Source organism: Lolium rigidum, chromosome 1 (genome assembly GCF_022539505.1).
Source record: "Lolium rigidum isolate FL_2022 chromosome 1, APGP_CSIRO_Lrig_0.1, whole genome shotgun sequence".
NCBI lineage: Eukaryota > Viridiplantae > Streptophyta > Magnoliopsida > Poales > Poaceae > Lolium > Lolium rigidum.
The window spans coordinates 96,335,415-96,354,297 of NC_061508.1; positions in this window are offsets into that span (position 1 = coordinate 96,335,415).

Here is an 18,883-nt window from a genome sequence, read left to right on the forward strand (position 1 = left end):
CTCGTATCGAAGCGCTTTTGATGGCGAGCAACGTAGTTATCATTAGATGTGTTAGGGTTAACATTGTTCTTCGTTTAAGCATGCTTACGTAGTGCAACCCTTGCATATCTAGCCGCCCTCACGCCTATCTCAGGTGTGGGGGCGGCACCCCGCTTGATCATTATTTAGTAGATCTGATCCGTTACGATTGCTCCTTGTTCTACAAGGATTAGTTTAATATCCGCAATAGTTAGGCCTTACAAAGGGGGAGGATCCGATGGCACGTAGGGTGGCGTTCGCAAGTCCTAAACGGGATGTTCCGAGGATCAACTTCATGTTGGTTTTTTTAGCCTTGTTTAGGATCGGCTTACGAGCACCGTGCGTGGCCGCGAGGCCCAACTCCGGAGTAGGATGATCCGATTATGCGGTGAAAACCCTAAATCGTCGTAGATCTCATTAGCTCTATCTTGATCAAGCAGGACCACCAAGTATTCGTGCACCCCGTACGAATCATGGGTGGATCGGCTCTTTGAGCCGATTCACAGGATAACCCGAGAGCCGATCGAGGCTCGTATTTAATGTTTACATGTATGCCCTGCAGAAACTAAGCGAGGCATCCCCATCACCTTCCCGACCGGGTATAGGTCAGGTGGCACGCCCTTGCACTTCGCAACGCCGCGTGTGACCGCGAAGAGCATTGCGGGCCGTCGCTCGGAGGGGTCTCGGCCAGCCGCAGCTCTAGGCTCTTCCCGGCTCTACGGTGTTGACAAGGCCGCTGCCCGCCGGTGGGTTTTGGCAGTCAACACATTCTCGGCACGCCCGGTGGGACAATCGTCCGCATCAACCACATCGCCATCTACATCCGAGATGGCGGACGGCACGCCGCTCACCTACGAGGATCCGCCCGACGACCTCAAGAAGCAATACAACGAGATCAAGGCCACCCTCGAAGCCGACCTCATCGGCTCTTTTCGAAGAACCCGTTCCCATGGCATCGGATGGAAGGGATTCTCACCGCAAGGTGCGCTCGATGGGATAGACCTCTCTACCCCGTCGGAGGAACGCACCAGGGGTCCGCGGCAGGAGATCAACTACCCGGTGGCTCACTCGCTACACCGCCACTCGAGAACTTGGTCAACGTGTTGGAGCGTGTCGCTCGCGCGTGATCCAGGAGATCATGAGCCACCGGTACTCGCCGTCGGGACCAGCTCTCGGGACTCATCAAGGAGAGTTGCCATTCCGGTCCCGACCACCGCTGCCATATGCGTTGGCAGCACTCGCTGAAGTGCCGACTACACCGGCATTCCTCGTCTACGAGATTGGTGGCGACCCTAGTGACTACCGGTTCTTAATGGAGGCGCCTAAGGAGATCCCTCAAGGATACGCGTGCATGTATGTGCCGGATTGTGGTGACCGGGCACTCACAAACCAGGCCACAACATCGGGGACTCCGGCGAGACAGGGAGGAACGTCGGCGACAGAGCGGACGTGGCTAACTAAATACGCCACACCGACGAAACTCCCGAGCCCGGCTCCTGCGGATGGCTCGGAGGCTGGAAAAGCAAACATGGCAGGCCAAGTACGCCACCCGGCGAATCTTCGCAGTGCAACTCCTACGGCCAGCACGGCGGATCGGATCGGTACCATACCGAGAGACCAGTTCGGCATGATGCCGAAAAGAAGGGCGATCGGCTATTCCAAGCCGTACCCCGACGATTACGAGATGATCCCGCTGCCACCTAAATATCGGCTCCCCGACTTCTCCAAATTCGGTGGATCAGATGGCTCCAGCTCCATCGAGCACGTCGGCCGATATTTGGCTCAATTAGGACCGGCTTCGGTGTCGGATCAGCTACGCGTGAGGCTCTTTTCACGGTCCCTCACGGGATCGGCTTTTGGATGGTACACCTCTTTGCCGACAAACTCCATCCGAGTCTTGGAAGCAATTGGAAGAACAGTTCCATATGCAATACCATTCGAAGCTTCCGAGTCCGGCATTGCCGATCTAGCACAACTACGTCGAAGCGCGGGGAAACGGTGACAGAATACATCCGGCGCTTCGGGAATCTTAGGAACCGATGTTATTCGGTTCGTATAAGCTGAAAAGGAAGCGGTCGAGTTGGCGGTAGCGGGCCTTGCAACACGGCTCAAGGACATGGCCTCCCAAGCGGATTATCCCTCGCCGGCGCACATGGTTCGAAACTATCGGCATATGAACAGCGCCACCCCGACCTGTACCAAGACAAGTTCAAGCGTGCGATAGGCTATGGTCGATACGAGAGGAAGATGAAGTGCCTGCGGGAGACCAAGAAATAGCGATGGCTGAGTGGACTCGGGGAGGAACCCCGTGGCCTGCAAATGGGTAAAGCCACCGGGGCCGCCCGAGGGATTTGATTTTGACGTAACCAAGACTGAACAGATCTTCGACCTCCTGCTCAAGGAGAAACGAGTTGACGATTCCCGAAGGTCTCAAGTTCCCCACGGCGAAAGAGCTAAACGGAAAGCCGTACTCGCAGATTCCACAACTCGCTTTCCCATGCCACCAACGACCGCCGGGTGTGGCGTCGGCACATCCAAGCGGCGATAGAGAAGGGGCGGCTAATTTTCAACCAGTACGCCATGAAGGTCGACACCCAACCCTTCCCCGCCGTTAACATGGTGGAAATCACCTACCCTGAAGGTTGCCAGCCGGGTCCCTCATTCAGCATCAACATGGTAGGACCTGGAAATCACTCTGGCAAAGATGGAGATGAGGGCAGCTGCTCTCATAGCAAGGATACAGAGGAGGCCGCTCCACGCGATCGGCTCCGTCATGATGGCAAGCGCTATGTCACAGAGGGAGAGGTGAAGAATATAAGATATCGGCGACCCCTCTCCGATCACCTCCTCAACAAATATGTGAGTCAGTATGACCAACGCCGACGGTCCAATTATGATGATAGAGGAGGTCGTCTGGCTAGAGAAGCCAGAAGATATCGTCGGCAGGATCGCGATGAGGAGGAGCACGAGCGCTGTGCCACGGAAGCATCAAGGGAGCAAGATGACAACGCCGGGCATTGGGACTGCCCCTTCTTCAGACACTGCTGGGATTCAGGAATGAGCCGATTGCCCACAATCGGCAATTGCCCGAATGCAATCGAAAAAGAAGGAGGCAGCCAACGTGTCCGTGTTCGAGCGCCTAGGGCCTCTCCCGCCACAAAGCAAACGCGCTGAGTCACCTCGTTGGGCAGATCTTGAGGATTCGGAAGACGAGGGAGAAATGGAAGAAGATAGGTACCACCGGCCAAGGTGGTGCCCCGACGGACTCGGCCGTTCCCAAAAGCGCAGGGTTCGGCGATTGCGCGGCCCGGAGGAAGCCGAAAGATTATACCGCATACGCTAAGGAAGGCACGACCTGATCCGGCTGCAAAGGTTCGAGCGAACCCTGGATGAAGAGGGTCGTCCACGGAAAATGGAGTGGCGCCCTAAACAGAGGAAAGCCGATGATGAGACATCGGCTGGCACAAACATGGTACTCGTCTTGCCGACAGAGATTAGCGCTCCACGACTCTACGGAGCACTCAAGGTGGACGACAGCAAGCGCATCAAGTCAGAGGTTGGGTTGGTTTTGTCCAGCATGACCAAGTAGCAAGATCAAACCAACGAGCAAACCAGGAGAGGCTGATCCTTGTGATCGGCCCCAAAAAATTTATGAAGGGAACTTACAAAACCTTCAACGAGCAAGCAACGTGGAGGCCGATTCCAGCAATCGGCCAAAATTATCCTCACCCACCATTCCGCTCGGGTTCAACATGTTATCCAACGAGCCGATACCATCAATTTTCTTGACAGAATCGGCTCGGGGGCATATAATCAGATGAACATGTGCGAGATAAACATGTGAGAACGTACGTGCAAGGAGACATTGGGGGCCGATTAAGGGAAATCGGCCAAATAAAAAAAAACATTTTTGGAACAGTCGATGCAAGGGCATCGACTTCAGAATCGAGAGACAGCCGATGCGTAGCCTTCTGTTGCCTCGAGGGAGTAAAACAATGGAAACTTCTACAGCTGCTTCGAGCCGATCCGGGTTCCTGAACCTTTTTTCGTCAAGGATTTCCAATCTTTGGGGGCTGGTTCAGCTGAAACGGAGGATTATCGGCTGTCGGAGGAAGAAAGAGGATCGGCTGTGGCGCATTCTCTCTGACATTCTCGCCTCGAGTAAGGCTCGGGGGGCAGCAGTGGATACTCTGTTTAAAGAACCGATGAGGATACCATCGGCTGATCCTTCATTGCAACCTTCTTCACAATGATGGGGTGCCGAAAAGGATTATTGGGTTTGGTTGGAAAAGTTCGAAGGTTTTCCCGAAAATCCGGCATCTTCCACCAGATTTAGAAAATCATCAGCTGAAGAAGAGAAGGGTGAATTTCAAAGGACCGATGCGGTGCGATCGGTTCATTACGCATTGGCAAAGGGGACGAATCGGCAAGGTCGGTAGAAGAGAGAATCGGCTCAATTAAAAGGAATCGGCAAAATCAAGATTGGGGAAAAGTTCTTCATTGATTAAGATGAGATTTCTTACATAAAGAGCTAATTGCTCTCAAAGGGAAATACTAGGGGATCCATCGCCCCATCTACTACTACGGCCCTATTCTAGAGGTCCTATCTATGGGCCATCACCGCCCTCGTCGCCGCCGTCGTCGCCACTATCGGCGCTGCTCCCGGCGGGCTCGTCGTCGCTCCAATGGCCGCCGACCGGGTCCTCGTTGTCTTCATCTTCTTCGTCGGCGTCGTCCTCGTCGCTGTCGAAGTCGCTACGCTGCCCGGCCAAGGGCGGAACCGCTTGGCCGGCGGCTCGTCGGAGGAGCTCTCGTCATCGTCCTCCTCCTCCTCTTCCTGCTCCTCCTCCTCCCCGGAAGAGGTGAAGTCGCGGGAGAAGGCCGTCGTCGTCACTCTCCTCCTCCGTTTCCCCAATGGCGAGGAAGCGGAGGTCGCTCTCCCCGTCCGTCGAGGACTGGTCGTCCTCGGACCAGATGGAGAAGTCGTGGTCTGGCTCCTCCCCGGCCGCAATGGCGCGGCGGGTGTTGGCCGCGTGGACCGCCGCCGCATTGTACTCCGGCGTCGGCTCACGGGACGTGGAGGATTGGCTGGCAAGATCCGATGGGGCAGAGGAGGAGGAAGACATGGTGGATGGGGGGGTTTTTGGAGTGCTAATGCGGAGGAGATACAAAGAAGAACTGTTCAGAGCGGTTAAATCGAAGGAGGATATAGTGGAAATTCAATGCCACAGCAGTTTCCGAGGAAGTGGTGCCTAAAAAAGAAAAAAAACTGCCGAGTCACGCGGAGAAGTTGAGAAGGCAAGGCATCATCACGAGGGACAACTGCGACGGTCTACGCCACGACATGACCCGACGAAGGAAAGCGAGTGATTTTGGAATTACCAATTCCAAAACCAGGGGGGCATGTGTTATCACCAAGATTTGACCGAGTCGGAGGTGGGCCGCGATCAAGATGGGCTTAAGGAAATATACGTGGAGAATTATATGAATCGGCTCGTTATACCAAGTTGGGCTTAATTGCCCGTGTATCACGTAACATATTAGATCTATTTTAGTTTAGAGATAGAATCTTAGTCATGCACGGTTTAGTGCATGACCACATTAGAAAGTCCCCTGGACTATAAATATGTACCTAGGGTTTATGGAATAAACAACAACTCACGTTCAACCCCAAAACAAACCAATCTCGGCGCATCGCCAACTCCTTCGTCTCGAGGGTTTCTATCGGGTAAGCGACATGCTTGCCTAGATCGCATCTTGCGATCTAGGCAGCACAAGCCCCACGTTGTTCATGCGTTGCTCGTACCGAAGCGCTTTTGATGGCGAGCAACGTAGTTATCATTAGATGTGTTAGGGTTAGCATTGTTCTTCGTTTAAGCATGCTTACGTAGTGCAACCCTTGCATATCTAGCCGCCCTCACGCCTATCTCGGGTGTGGGGGCGGCACCCGCTTGATCATTATTTAGTAGATCTGATCCGTTACGATTGCTCCTTGTTATACAAGGATTAGTTTAATATCCGCAATAGTTAGGCCTTACAAAGGGGGGGAGGATCCAGTGGCACGTAGGGTGGCGTTCGCAAGTCCTAAACGGGATGTTCCGAGGATCAACTTCATGTTGGTTTTTTTGGCCTTGTTTAGGATCGGCTTACGAGCACCGTGCGTGGCCGCGAGGCCCAACCTGGAGTAGGATGATCCGATTATGCGGTGAAAACCCTAAATCGTCGTAGATCTCATTAGCTCTATCTTGATCAAGCAGGACCACCAAGTATTCGTGCACCCCGTATGAATCATGGGTGGATCGGCTCTTTGAGCCGATTCACGGGATAACCTGAGAGCCGATCGAGGCTCGTATTTAATGTTTACATGTATGCCCTGCAGGAAACTAAGCGAGGCATCCCCATCACCTTCCCGACCAGGTATAGGTCGGGTGGCACGCCCTGCACTTCGCAACGCCGCGTGTGACCGGAGAAGAGCATTGCGGGCCGTCGCTCGGAGGGGTCTCAGCCAGCCGCAGCTCTAGGCTCTTCCCGGCTCTACGGTGTTGACAAGGCCGCTGCCCGCCGGTGGGTTTTGGCAGTCAACAATTACATAAACCAGAAGGCATACGCCTATAAGCATAAGTTCCATAGGAACAAGTAAAAGTGGTTTTCTCTTGATCTTTAGCTTTAACAGCAATTTGCGAAAACCCGGAATAACCATCAAGAAAGCAAAAATGAGTATTTTTAGATAACCTTTCTAGCATTTGATCAATAAATGGTAAAGGGTAATGATCTTTCTTAGTAACTTTATTAACTTTTCGATAATCAATGCACATTCTATACCCTACAACTACTCTTTGAGGTATGAGCTCATCATTATCATTAGGCACAACAGTCATTCCTCCTTTCTTAGGAACGCAATGCACCGGATTAACCCATCTACTATCAGCAATAGGATATATAATACCAGCTTCAAGAAGTCGTAATACCTCATTTCTTACCACATCCTTCATCTTGGGAATTAGATGACGCTGAGGTTCAACAACGAGCTTCGCATCATCTTCCATATTAATGGCATGTTGGCAAATAGAGGGAGAAATCCCCTTCAAGTCATCAAGAGTATAGCCAATAGCACCTCGGTGTTTCTTCAATATTTGCAATAATCTTTCTTCTTCAAACTCGTAAGCTTAGAACTAATAATAACAGGATATATTTTCTTATCATCAATATGAGCATATTTAAGATTATGAGGCAAAGGCTTTAAATCAAAAACAGGATCTTCCTTTGGTGGCGGTGTTGTACCCAAGTCTTCCACCGGTAAATCATGCTTGAGAATAGGTTGGCGAAGAAAAATCTCCTCAAGCTCATCTCTTTCTTTCCTAAAAACTTCACTCTCGCTATCCTCCAAATGTTGCTCGCAAAGGATTATTAGGAACAAGAACAATAGATGCACACTTGCTCCATTTTAAAATCATTACTAGGCAAATCAGCTTTATAAGGAGTTTTAGTAAATTTAGAGAAGTTAAACTCATAAGATTCACCAGCAAATTTAGTCAAAATTTTCTCTTTCTTGCAATCTATAATAGCTCCACAAGTATTTAGAAAAGGTCTACCAAAAATGATAGGACAATAGTCACTAGCGACGAGAACCAAGTACCAAAAAGTCAAGCGGGATATTTAATCTTACCACATAGAACTTCCACATCTCGAACAATACCAATTGGTGAAATAGTTTCTCTATTAGCCAGCTGAATAACCACATCAATATCTTCAAGTTCACAAGAATCAATTTCGTGCATAATCTCCGTGTAAAGCTCATAAGGTATAGCACTAACACTTGCACCAATATCACATAAACCATAATAGCAATGATCACCAATTTTAACAGATAGCATAGGAACACTAGCTTGTTTGGGTTTATTAGGATGTGAAACAATATTAGTAGCATCTTCACAAAAAATAATATGACCATCCTCTACATTTTCAGTCACAAGATCTTTAACAATTGCAACAACAGGTTCAACTTTTATTTGTTCTTCAGGTTCTCTAGGTTTCTTTTCACTTTTATGAACCGCACTATTTATAATAGAGTACTCTTTCATTTTAGCAGGAAAAGGAGTTTTTTCAATATAAGCTTCAGGAATAACACGATCAGCAGTTTCAATTACAACACACTTATTAATAGATGAATCAATTCTATCTTTGTATGGTTCATGATACTTATCAAAATTCTTCTTAGGCAATTCATAATGAGAGGCAAAAGCTTTATAAAGGTTTGCAGCAACTTGAGAATCAAGACCATATGTAGCACTAATATTACGAAATGTATCGAGTATCCATAAAAGCTTCAATGCATTTATAATCATAAATTATACCTGATTCTCTATCTTTGTCGTTCTCCCAACCTTCGAGTATTTTCTTGGATCCGATCAAGAAGGTCCCTTTTAAACTCTTCTTTGTTGCGTGTAAATGATCCAGAACAAGAAGTATCCGAGCAAGGTCTTGTCTTGAAAAGAAAGTCTTGCATAGAAATTATCAATAATAATATTACCGGAAGCTCATGAATGGGGCATTTGAGCATTAAAGACTTCAATCTCCCCAAGCTTGGGCAATACTCTCTCCATCATGAGGCCATAAATTATATATGCGGTTCCGATCTTTGTGAATTTCACTTGGAGGATAAAATTTGGAATAAAATAAAGGCACAATGTCCTCCCAATCAAGAGAATCACCATTCTTCAGACAATTTATACCAATGCGCCGCTTTACCGGACAACGATATAGAGAATAGCTTTTTCCTAACTTCATTCATAGCAATACCTGCACATTTGAATAACCCGCATAATTCATGCAAAAACGATAGAATGATCACCGGGATGGACAGTTCCATCCCCTTCATAGCGGTTATCCATAACATGTTCAATAATTTTCGTAGGTATTTTATATGGTATTACTTCCTCACCTGGCGCCTCATCCACTACCGTTGCAGTAGTAGTAGATTTCCCAAATAGAAATTGAAGAGAAGATCTCTCCATAATGACTTATAGCAAGAAGTGAAATAAAATCAGCACAAACAATAAAGGTTTTCCTTACCAATTCCGCTTACCAATAGCGCTTCACTCCCCGGCAACGGCGCCAGAAAATAGTCTTGATGACCCACAAGTATAGGGGGTGTATCGTAGTATCTTCGATAAGTAAGAATGTCGATCCCAACGAGGAGCGAGAAGGTGTTGACAGGCAGTTTTGATGAAGGATTCACCGTAAATGCTCACGAGACAAGTATTCGGGGGTTTTGATGTAATAGATGAATTAAGTACAAGTAAGTAAAATGCGAGAGAAATAATTGCAGCGAGTGGCCCAATCCTTTTAGCACAAAGGACAAGCCGGTTTGTTTACTTATAATGACCAAACGTTCTCGAGGACACACGGGATTTTAGTCTAGTGCTTTCGCTACATACAGCTGATTAATCTTCATTGTTTTGATAAGTGTTGTGTGGGTGAACCTGTGCTAATGTACCGCCCTTCCTAGGACTAATACATACTTGTGATTATACCCCTTGCAAGCATCCGCAACTACAAGAAAGTAATTAAGATAAATCTAACCACGAGCCTTAAACTACGAGATCCTGCGATCCCTCCCTGCATCGATATACCAACGGGGTTTAGGTTTACGTCACTCCGGCAACCCCGCAATTGGCAAACGAGTACAAGATGCATTCCCCTAGGCCCATAAATGGTGAAGTGTCGTGTAGTCGACGTTCACACGACACCACTAGAAGAATAACACCACAACTTAAATATCATAACATTGAATATTACTCAACCATAATTCACTACTAACAATTAGACTTCACCCATGTCCTCAAGAACTAAACGAACTACTCACGAGACATCATATGGAACATGATCAGAGGTGATATGATGATAAATAACAATCTGAACATAGACCTTGGTTCAATGGTTTCACTCAATAGCATAAACAACAAGTAGAAATCAGTACGGGAGAGTTTCCCCTATCAAACAATCAAGATCAAACCCAAATTGCTACAGCGGTGACGAGGTGCTGCGGAGGAGATGGCGGTGATGATGATGAAGATGATGGTGATGGTGATGGAGATGATGTCCAGCTCGATGGCGGTGACGATGGCGTCGATTTCCCCCTCCGGGAGGGAATTTCCCGGCGGATTCCCGCCCGCCGGAGAGCTCTTTCTCTCTCGGTGTTCTCCGCCCCGCGAGGCGGGCTGTAACCCTTCGTGAGGATTCCTCTCGTGGCTTAGGTCTTCGGGACGAAGGGTTTCGCGAAGAAAAGGAGGCGAAAGAGGCCGAGGGGCCCCACACCACATGGTGGCGCGGCCGAGCCATGGGCCGCGCCACCCTATGGTGTGGGCCCACCCCGGGTCCAGCTGGCTCCCCCTTCGGCTTCCTCCGTCATCCGGAAAAATAGGAGTTTCGTAAAACTTCCTTCCACGGTTGATCTTCCGAAATATTGCATCCCGACGGTGCTTTTTCCAGCGAGAATCCCGGCTCCGGTGCTCGATCTCCAAATAATCATGAAACATGCAAAATAGATGAAATAACATAAGTATTGTGTCCCAATATGAAATATATCAATGAATAACAGCAAATTATGATATAAAATAGTGATGCAAATTGGACGTATCAATCCTCAATGATAGTGGACACATCATATTTATCTTGAAGCTTTGTCCATAATTCATGAGCGCTCCCAAAAGGTATGATTGAAGAAGTAACTACATTGCTCACAACAATGGAAAACACATGAGAAGCAAGAGCATCGAGACAAGAGTTTTTCTCCTCCTCAAGAGATAAATTTTGTGGATCCTTAGGAAAAGAAAAACCCATGTCAAGAAATCGCTCCATGTCCGGGGACATACGCCGCAAAATATTAAGAACATAAATTTTCCATAGATCATAATTTGTGCCATCAAATATAAACAAGTTATTGTGCGCTAATCCCCTAACCGACATCTTTACTCTCAAGGCGGTGAAGCCTAAGAATGAGAGACCTTGCTCTGATACCAATTGAAAGGACATTGATGTCGCCTAGAGGGGGGGGGGGTGAATAGGCGATTTAAAACTTTTACGAGATGGGCTTAACAAATGCGGAATAAAACTAGCGTTTACTTTGTCAAGCCCAAAGCCTATATACTATGGTTCACCTATGTGCACCAACAACTTATTCTAAGCAAGAGTTCACCTATGTGCACCAACAACTTATGCTAAGCAATACAAGCAAGTATGTGATAGCAAGATATATATAACTTCAAGCACGATGGTTATCACAAGGTAAAGTGCAAAAGTAAAGAGCTCGGGTATAGAGATAACCGAGGCACGCGGGAGACGATGATTTATCCCGGAGTTCACACTCTTGCGAGTGCTAATCTCCGGTGGAGAGGTGCGGTTGCTTAGTGCTCCCGAACGCCACAAGAGGCTCACCTTGAGGTGTGGTTGCTCGATGCACACCAACGCCACAAAGGCCTCACCCCAAGATGCGGTACTCACACCACACACCGAACGCCACGAAGGCGCCTCACCTAAATCTCCGGTGACCCTCACCACAAAGGCCTAGGTCACGGTTCCACTAAGGGATTTCCTTCGAGGCGGAAACCGGGCCTTACACAAAGATTGGGGCACACATCCACAACTTAATTGGAGGCTCCCAACAAATCGCCACAAAGGCCTAGAATCCGTCTAAGGTTCCAAGAACCCAAGAGTAACAACCTTCTTGTTTTCACCACCACGAATCACCATGGAGAACTCAAACCGATGCACCAAATGCAATGGCAAGAACACCACAAAGATGCTCAAGTCCTCCTCTCTCAAATTCCAACAAAGCTACAAAAGCTATTGGGGGAATAAGAGAGGAAGAACAAATAAGAGGAGGAACACCAAATTTCTCCAAGATCTAGATCTAGTGGATTCCCCTCACAAAGAGAGGGATTTGATTGGTAGGAATGTAGATCTAGATCTCCTCTTCTTTTTTCCTCAAAAAGATTCAAGAAGCATAGGAGGAGTAGAGGGAAAGGGAAGCTCTGAAGGTCAACAATGGTGGAGAGCACAAAGGGGAAGAGGTAGCTGCCCAAGGAGGAAGAAGGGGGGCTTAAATACCCCCTCCCATCGAAATATGACCGTTTGGGTGTGCTCAGGCCGGATTTTCCGGGCCGGATATTTGCAAAATATCCGGGCCCCAAAAACGACTAAGGACATGAGAAAACTGCTCTCAGGATGGGGGCCGGACATTTGGCCGGATATTTGCCCGGATTTGTCCAAAAACCGGATTTTTCCGGGGGGCTGGATTATCCGCCCCAAACTTGGGCCGGAATATCCGCCCCCCTGAAAACTGGTAGAAACATCAAACTGAAACGGGCATAACTTTAGCATCCGGACTCCGATTTTGATGATCTTGGGCTTGTTTTAAAGCTAGGAACAAGCTATACAAGATAATGCAGGAAACCATCATAGTCCAACAAGGGAGGATAGAAACAAATGATGAAATGTTTGACCTATCTAAAAAAGACATACCGGTAAAACCTCCAATCTTGAAAATGCAACAAGTTGCCCGTGCAAAAACCATTCTTGATGAACTAGAGCTTGTCATGAGAATAAGCACAAGCTCTAAATAATCACATGGATAAGATCCAAATAATAACCAAGAAAGATGATGAACCAAACTCGAAAACGCAACAAGTGATCTATGCAAAATCCGTTTTCGATGAACTAGAGCTTGTCATGAGAATAAGCACAAGCTCTAAAACATCACATGGATAAGGTCCAAATAACAACCAAGAAAGATGATGCAAGGATGCAAAGGTTTGAGCTCTCTCCGAAGCGATACGATCGAGTTACTCACTCGAGAGCCCTCTTGATAGTACGGCACCTAAACTATAAACCGGTCTCCAACTACACTATGAGACCGGTGAGAAAGAAACCCTATCAAGAGCAAACCTTATACTTGCGCATTCCACTTGAGCTTGATGACGACGATCTTGACCTCAACAAGATGGAACGCCTTTCTTGCTTGTGCTTGCTTGACGAAGTCTTGTAGATTGCTCCCCCATAAACCACCATGGGAGAGCTTCTTCTTCGGTGCATCTTCACATAACCATGACCACCATGTGGATTGCTCCCCCATAATCCACCATGGGAGAGCTTCTTCTTCGGCGCATCTTCACATATCCATGATCACCATATGGATGGCAAGACTCAAGCAAAGGATCTCTTCGAGATGGCTCATCTTGAACTTGCACATCATTTCTCCATGGCAAGCTTCAAGCTTATGAACTCTTCGAGTTGGCTCATCTTGAACTTGCACTTCATTTCTTCATTCTTCATCATGTTGATGTCTTGAAGTAACTTGAGGGCTCACTTCATCTTCATCTTCAAGACATACTTGACACTTGATATCCTTCATCAATTTCTTCTTATTGCAACCTTGAAGCCAACATATGGTTCAAGAATTGCCTATGGACAACTCCTACAAATATAACTCAATGCAAACATTAGTCCATAGGGATTGTCATTAATTACCAAAACCACACATGGGGGCTCCATGCACTTTCAATAATTGGTCTCCCTAAGGTCTAGATAATTTCTAGTATTGGTTTGAACAACAAGGAAGACGGTGTAGAGTCTTATAATGTTTACAATATGTCTTTTATGTGAGTTTTGCTGCACCGGTTCATCCTTGTGTTTGTTTCAAATAACCTTGCTAGCCTAAACCTTGTATCGAGAGGGAATACTTCTCATGCATCCAAAATCCTTGAGCCAACCACTATGCCATTTGTGTCCACCATACCTACCTACTACATGGTATTTCTCCGCCATTCCAAAGTAAATTGCTTGAGTGCTACCTTTAAATAATTCAAAATTTATCACCTCTGATTTGTGTCAATGTTTTATAGCTCATGAGGAAGTATGTGGTGTTTATCTTTCATTCTTGTTGGGCAACTTTCACCAAGGGACTAGTGGCTTCATCCGCTTATCCAATAATTTTGCATAAAGAGCTGGCAATGGGATTCCCAGTCCCAAATTAATTAACCTAAATAGACACTCCTCCATGGTATGTGATTGTTGGACGGCACCCGAAGGATTCGGTTAGCCATGGCTTGAGAAAGCAAAGGTGGGGAGGAGTGTCATCATAATAAAACTAAAATAAAAAGGCACTCCTTCATGGTATGAGATTGTTGGCGAGGCACCCGAGAATTCGGTTAGCCATGGTTTGTGAAAGAAAGGTTGGAAGGAGTGCCACCCAAAAATAAAAATAATTCATGGGAGCCGCTCTTTGAAGGTTTGTCCCGGCAAGGGGGTTAGAGTGCCCACTACCATTCGTTGACAACAACAAACACCTCGCAAAATTTTACTTTTATGCTCTCTTTATGTTTTCAAAACCAAAGCTCTAGCACAAATATAGCAATCAATGCTTCCCTCTGCAAAGGGCCATTCTTTTACCTTTTATGTTGAGTCAGTTCACCTATCTCTCTCCACCTCAAGAAGCAAACACTTGTGTGAACTGTGCATTGATTCCTACATACTTGCATATTGCACTTGTTATATTACTTTGCATTGACAACTATCCATGAGATATACATGTTATAAGTTGAAAGCAACCGCTGAAACTTAATCTTCCTTTGTGTTGTTTCAATACCTTTACTTTGATTTATTGCTTTATGAGTTAACTCTTATGCAAGACTTATTGATGCTTGTCTTGAAGTACTATTCATGAAAAGTCTTTGCTTTATGATTCAGTTGTTTACTCATGTCATTACCATTGTTTTGATCGCTGCATTCATTACATATGCTTACAATAGTATGATCAAGGTTATGATGGCATGTCACTCCAGAAATTATCTTTGTTATCGTTTACCTGCTCGGGACGAGCAGGAACTAAGCTTGGGGATGTTGATACGTCTCCGACGTATCGATAATTTCTTATGTTCCATGCCACATTATTGATGATATCTACATGTTTTACGCATACTTTATGTCATATTTATGCGTTTTCCGGAACTAACCTATTGATGAGATGCCGAAGGGCCAGTTCCGTTTTACGCTATTTTTGGTTTCGTAAATCCTAGTAAGGAAATATTCTCGAAATCGGACGAAATCAACACCGAAGATCTTAGAATCCCCGGGAGCTTCCGAACACCCGAGAACCGTCGGAGAGGGGCCACGGGGGGCCCACACATGGTGGCGGCGCGGCCCGGGGAGGGCGCGCCGCCCTAGTGTCCGGTGGCCCCGGACCCTTCCGACCTTGCCCTTCCGCCTATTTAAAGCCTCCGTCGCGAAAACCCTACGACGTTCGACGAAACCGCGAGAAAACCTTCCGAGCCGCCGCCATCGCGAAGCCAAGATCCGGGGACAGGAGTCTCCGTTCCGCGCACGCCGTCGGGACGGGGAAGTGCCCCCGGAAGGCTTCTTCATCGACACCACCGCCATCTTCATCACCGCTGTTGTCTCCCATGAGGAGGGAGTAGTTCTCCATCGAGGCTCGGGGCTGTACCGGTAGCTATGTGGTTAATCTCTCTCCTATGTGCTTCAATACAATAATCTCATGAGCTGCCCTACATGATTGAGATTCATATGATGATGCTTGTAATCTAGATGTCATTATGCTAGTCAAGTGGGTTTTACTTATGTGATCTCCGGAGACTCCTTGTCCCACGTGTGTAAAGGTGACGAGTGTGTGCACCATGTGGGTCTCTTAGGCTATATTTCACGGAATACTTATTCACCGTTATGAATGGCATAGTGAAGTGCTTATTTATATCTCTTTATGATTGCAATGTGTTTTGTATCACAATTTATCCGTGTGCTACTCTAGTGATGTTATTAAAGTAGTTTATTCCTCCTCGCACGGTGTAATGGTGACAGTGTGTGCATCGTGTAGTACTTGGCGTAGGCTATGATTGTGATCTCTTGTAGATTATGAAGTTAACTATTGCTATGATGGTATTGATGTGATCTATTCCTCCTTTCGTAGTGTGAAGGTGACGAGTGTGCATGCTATGTTAGTACTTGGTTTGGTTATGTTGATCTGTCATGCACTCTAAGGTTATTTAAATATGAACATTGAATATTGTGGAGCTTGTTAACTCCGGCATTGAGGGTTCGTGTAATCCTACACGGTTAGTGGTGTTCATCATCCAACAAGAGAGTGTAGAGTCTAGCATCTATCTATTTATTCTGTTATGTGATCAATGTTGAGAGTGTCCACTAGTGAAAGTATGATCCCTAGGCCTTGTTCCTAAATACTGCTATCGCTGCTTGTTTACTGTTTTACTGCATCTTTACTTCCTGTAATATTACTACCATCAACTGCATGCCATCAAGCACTTTTCTGGCGCCGTTACTACTGCTCATATTCATTCATACCACCTGTATTTCACTATCTCTTCGCCGAACTAGTGCACCTATTAGGTGTGTTGGGGACACAAGAGACTTCTTGCTTTGTGGTTGCAGGGTTGCATGAGAGGGATATCTTTGACCTCTTCCTCCCTGAGTTCGATAAACCTTGGGTGATCCACTTAAGGGAAACTTGCTGCTGTTCTACAAACCTCTGCTCTTGGAGGCCCAACACTGTCTACAAGAATAGAAGCACCCGTAGACATCAACATGTCAAGACGTTGAGATCGGAATGCCACAAATGTCTTTACATGTGTCCTCTTCCCTACTCAAGTTGTTGAAGATTGGGCGCTTCTTTTCTTTTATTATAACTTTAGCACGAGAGTGTGGGCATATCTACAAATTGATTGGTCTGAGGGCAACAAACTTGAGCAAACCTTTCACTGCGGCTAGAAGAAAAATCTACAAGACTTTCTTCACCGAGATGGTTATTTTATCTTGTTGGGATATTTGGAAACAAAGGAATGTTGGATGTTTGAGAATGTGATGGCAACCTTCAGATCATGGTGATCAACTTTTATTCATGAAGCCACCCTACATGTGCATAGGGTGAAGAAAAAGCACGTGGTTGTTTTTCAAAAAGGGATCGAGTCCCTCATGTAATTTGGTTCTCTGTTGTACATAGTTGCCTTTTTGAAAGGACGCGGATGTCGCCTAGAGGGGGGGGGGTGAATAGGCGGTTTAAAACTTTTACGAGATGGGTTTAACAAATGCGGAATAAAACTAGCGTTTACTTTGTAGAGCCCAAAGCCTATATACTATGGTTCACCTATGTGCACCAACAACTTATGCTAAGCAATAGAAGCAACTATATGATAGCAAGATATATAACTTCAAGCATGATGGCTATCACAAAGTAAAGTGCATAAGTAAAGAGCTCGGGTATGGAGATAACCGAGGCACGTGGGAGACGATGATTTATCCCGAAGTTCACACTCTTGCAAGTGCTAATCTCCGTTGGAGAGGTGCGGTGGCTTAGCTCCCCCGAACGCCACAAAAGGTCTCACCTTGAGGTGTGGTTGCTCGATGCACACCAACGCCACAATGGCCTCGCCCCAAGATGCGGGAGTCACACCACACACCAAGCGCCACGAAGGCGCCTCACCTTATTCTCCGGTTGCCCTCGCCACAAAGGTCTAGGTCACGGTTCCACTAAGGGATTTCCTTCGAGGCGCAAACCGGGTCTTACACAAAGCTTGGAGCACGCATCCACTTAATCGGAGGCTCCCAAGAAATCGCCACAAAGGCCTCAAATCCGTCTAGGGTTCCAAGAACCTAAGAGTAACAACTTTCTTGCTTTCACTTCCACAAATCACCGTGGAGAACTCAAACCGATGCACCAAATGCAATAGCAAGAACACCACAAAGATGCTCAAGTCCTTCTCTCTCAAATTCCAACAAAGCTACAAAAGCTATTAGGGAAATAAGAGAGGAAGAACAAAGGAATTCACAAAGAACACCAAGATCAAGATCTAGAGGAAAAAAATCATGGTGCCTGCAATCACGTTTCCGATCTAACAGCAAACTGAAGCATTGGCCGCATGCAATGAGTTGGAGACGGAAGATAGATCTGGCCGACCTAGATCTAGTGGTCAACCTCCACATCATCGGCAATCGCAGTCGATTTCATGGGCACAAGAAGCACAAGACAAAAAAAAAAAACATGTTACTACACACAGATCAAGATCTCATTAGAGTACATGCATGCTACACAAAAGAGTTAGGCTAGGTGATCCAAAGTTAAGTCGCCATGAAAAATTTATCATGAGGTCTGACTTAAACAATGGAATACTTAGACTTAAGGTGATTGCACGATCAGGGTTATGTGTTAGCCGAGTTTGACTCTACAAAATGCTACCTAGTTATAAAGGTGGTGCTTGGGCCGAGTAAGAAGCAAGTCGCGTGTCGTGGATGTACCAAGATGGAATTTCCCCCTCCGCTGCTAAGAGATATTCTCCGAGCCCTCTCGTGAGATATGGTTCAGAAGCATGACCATGCACCATTTAATTAAGCGTTAATCAAAATTGTCTGGCTAAAGAGTTAGTCAAACGAGGTCACATATCACATAGACAAGAAAAGAGAGTTAAGCTGACACTAACATGATGAGTCTCTCGTCTGTGTCTTACCACCAATATTGTGTGACAAAGGAACTTGGATAGAATGTCACTTGAGAAACTAGTCAATTGTATCTAGGAGCTGACAAGATTTTCTAGAATCTGAACTCTGAGCCTAGGGTGTCACACACTTAAGAGGATAGGACCGGATGGATAAGATCCGGTTGACACGGATCGATCATGTTATACCATGACCAGACAGGGACAAATTAGTGGGTTTGACTCAAACCGACTTGGTTCTATAGGGTTTAGGGGATGCGACGCACCTTCGGTGTTCCCTCACCCACTCCACATGTAAGGAAGGGAGTGTGGTAGCTGGAGACAACCAAGCAAGTGATTGCATTGAGTGG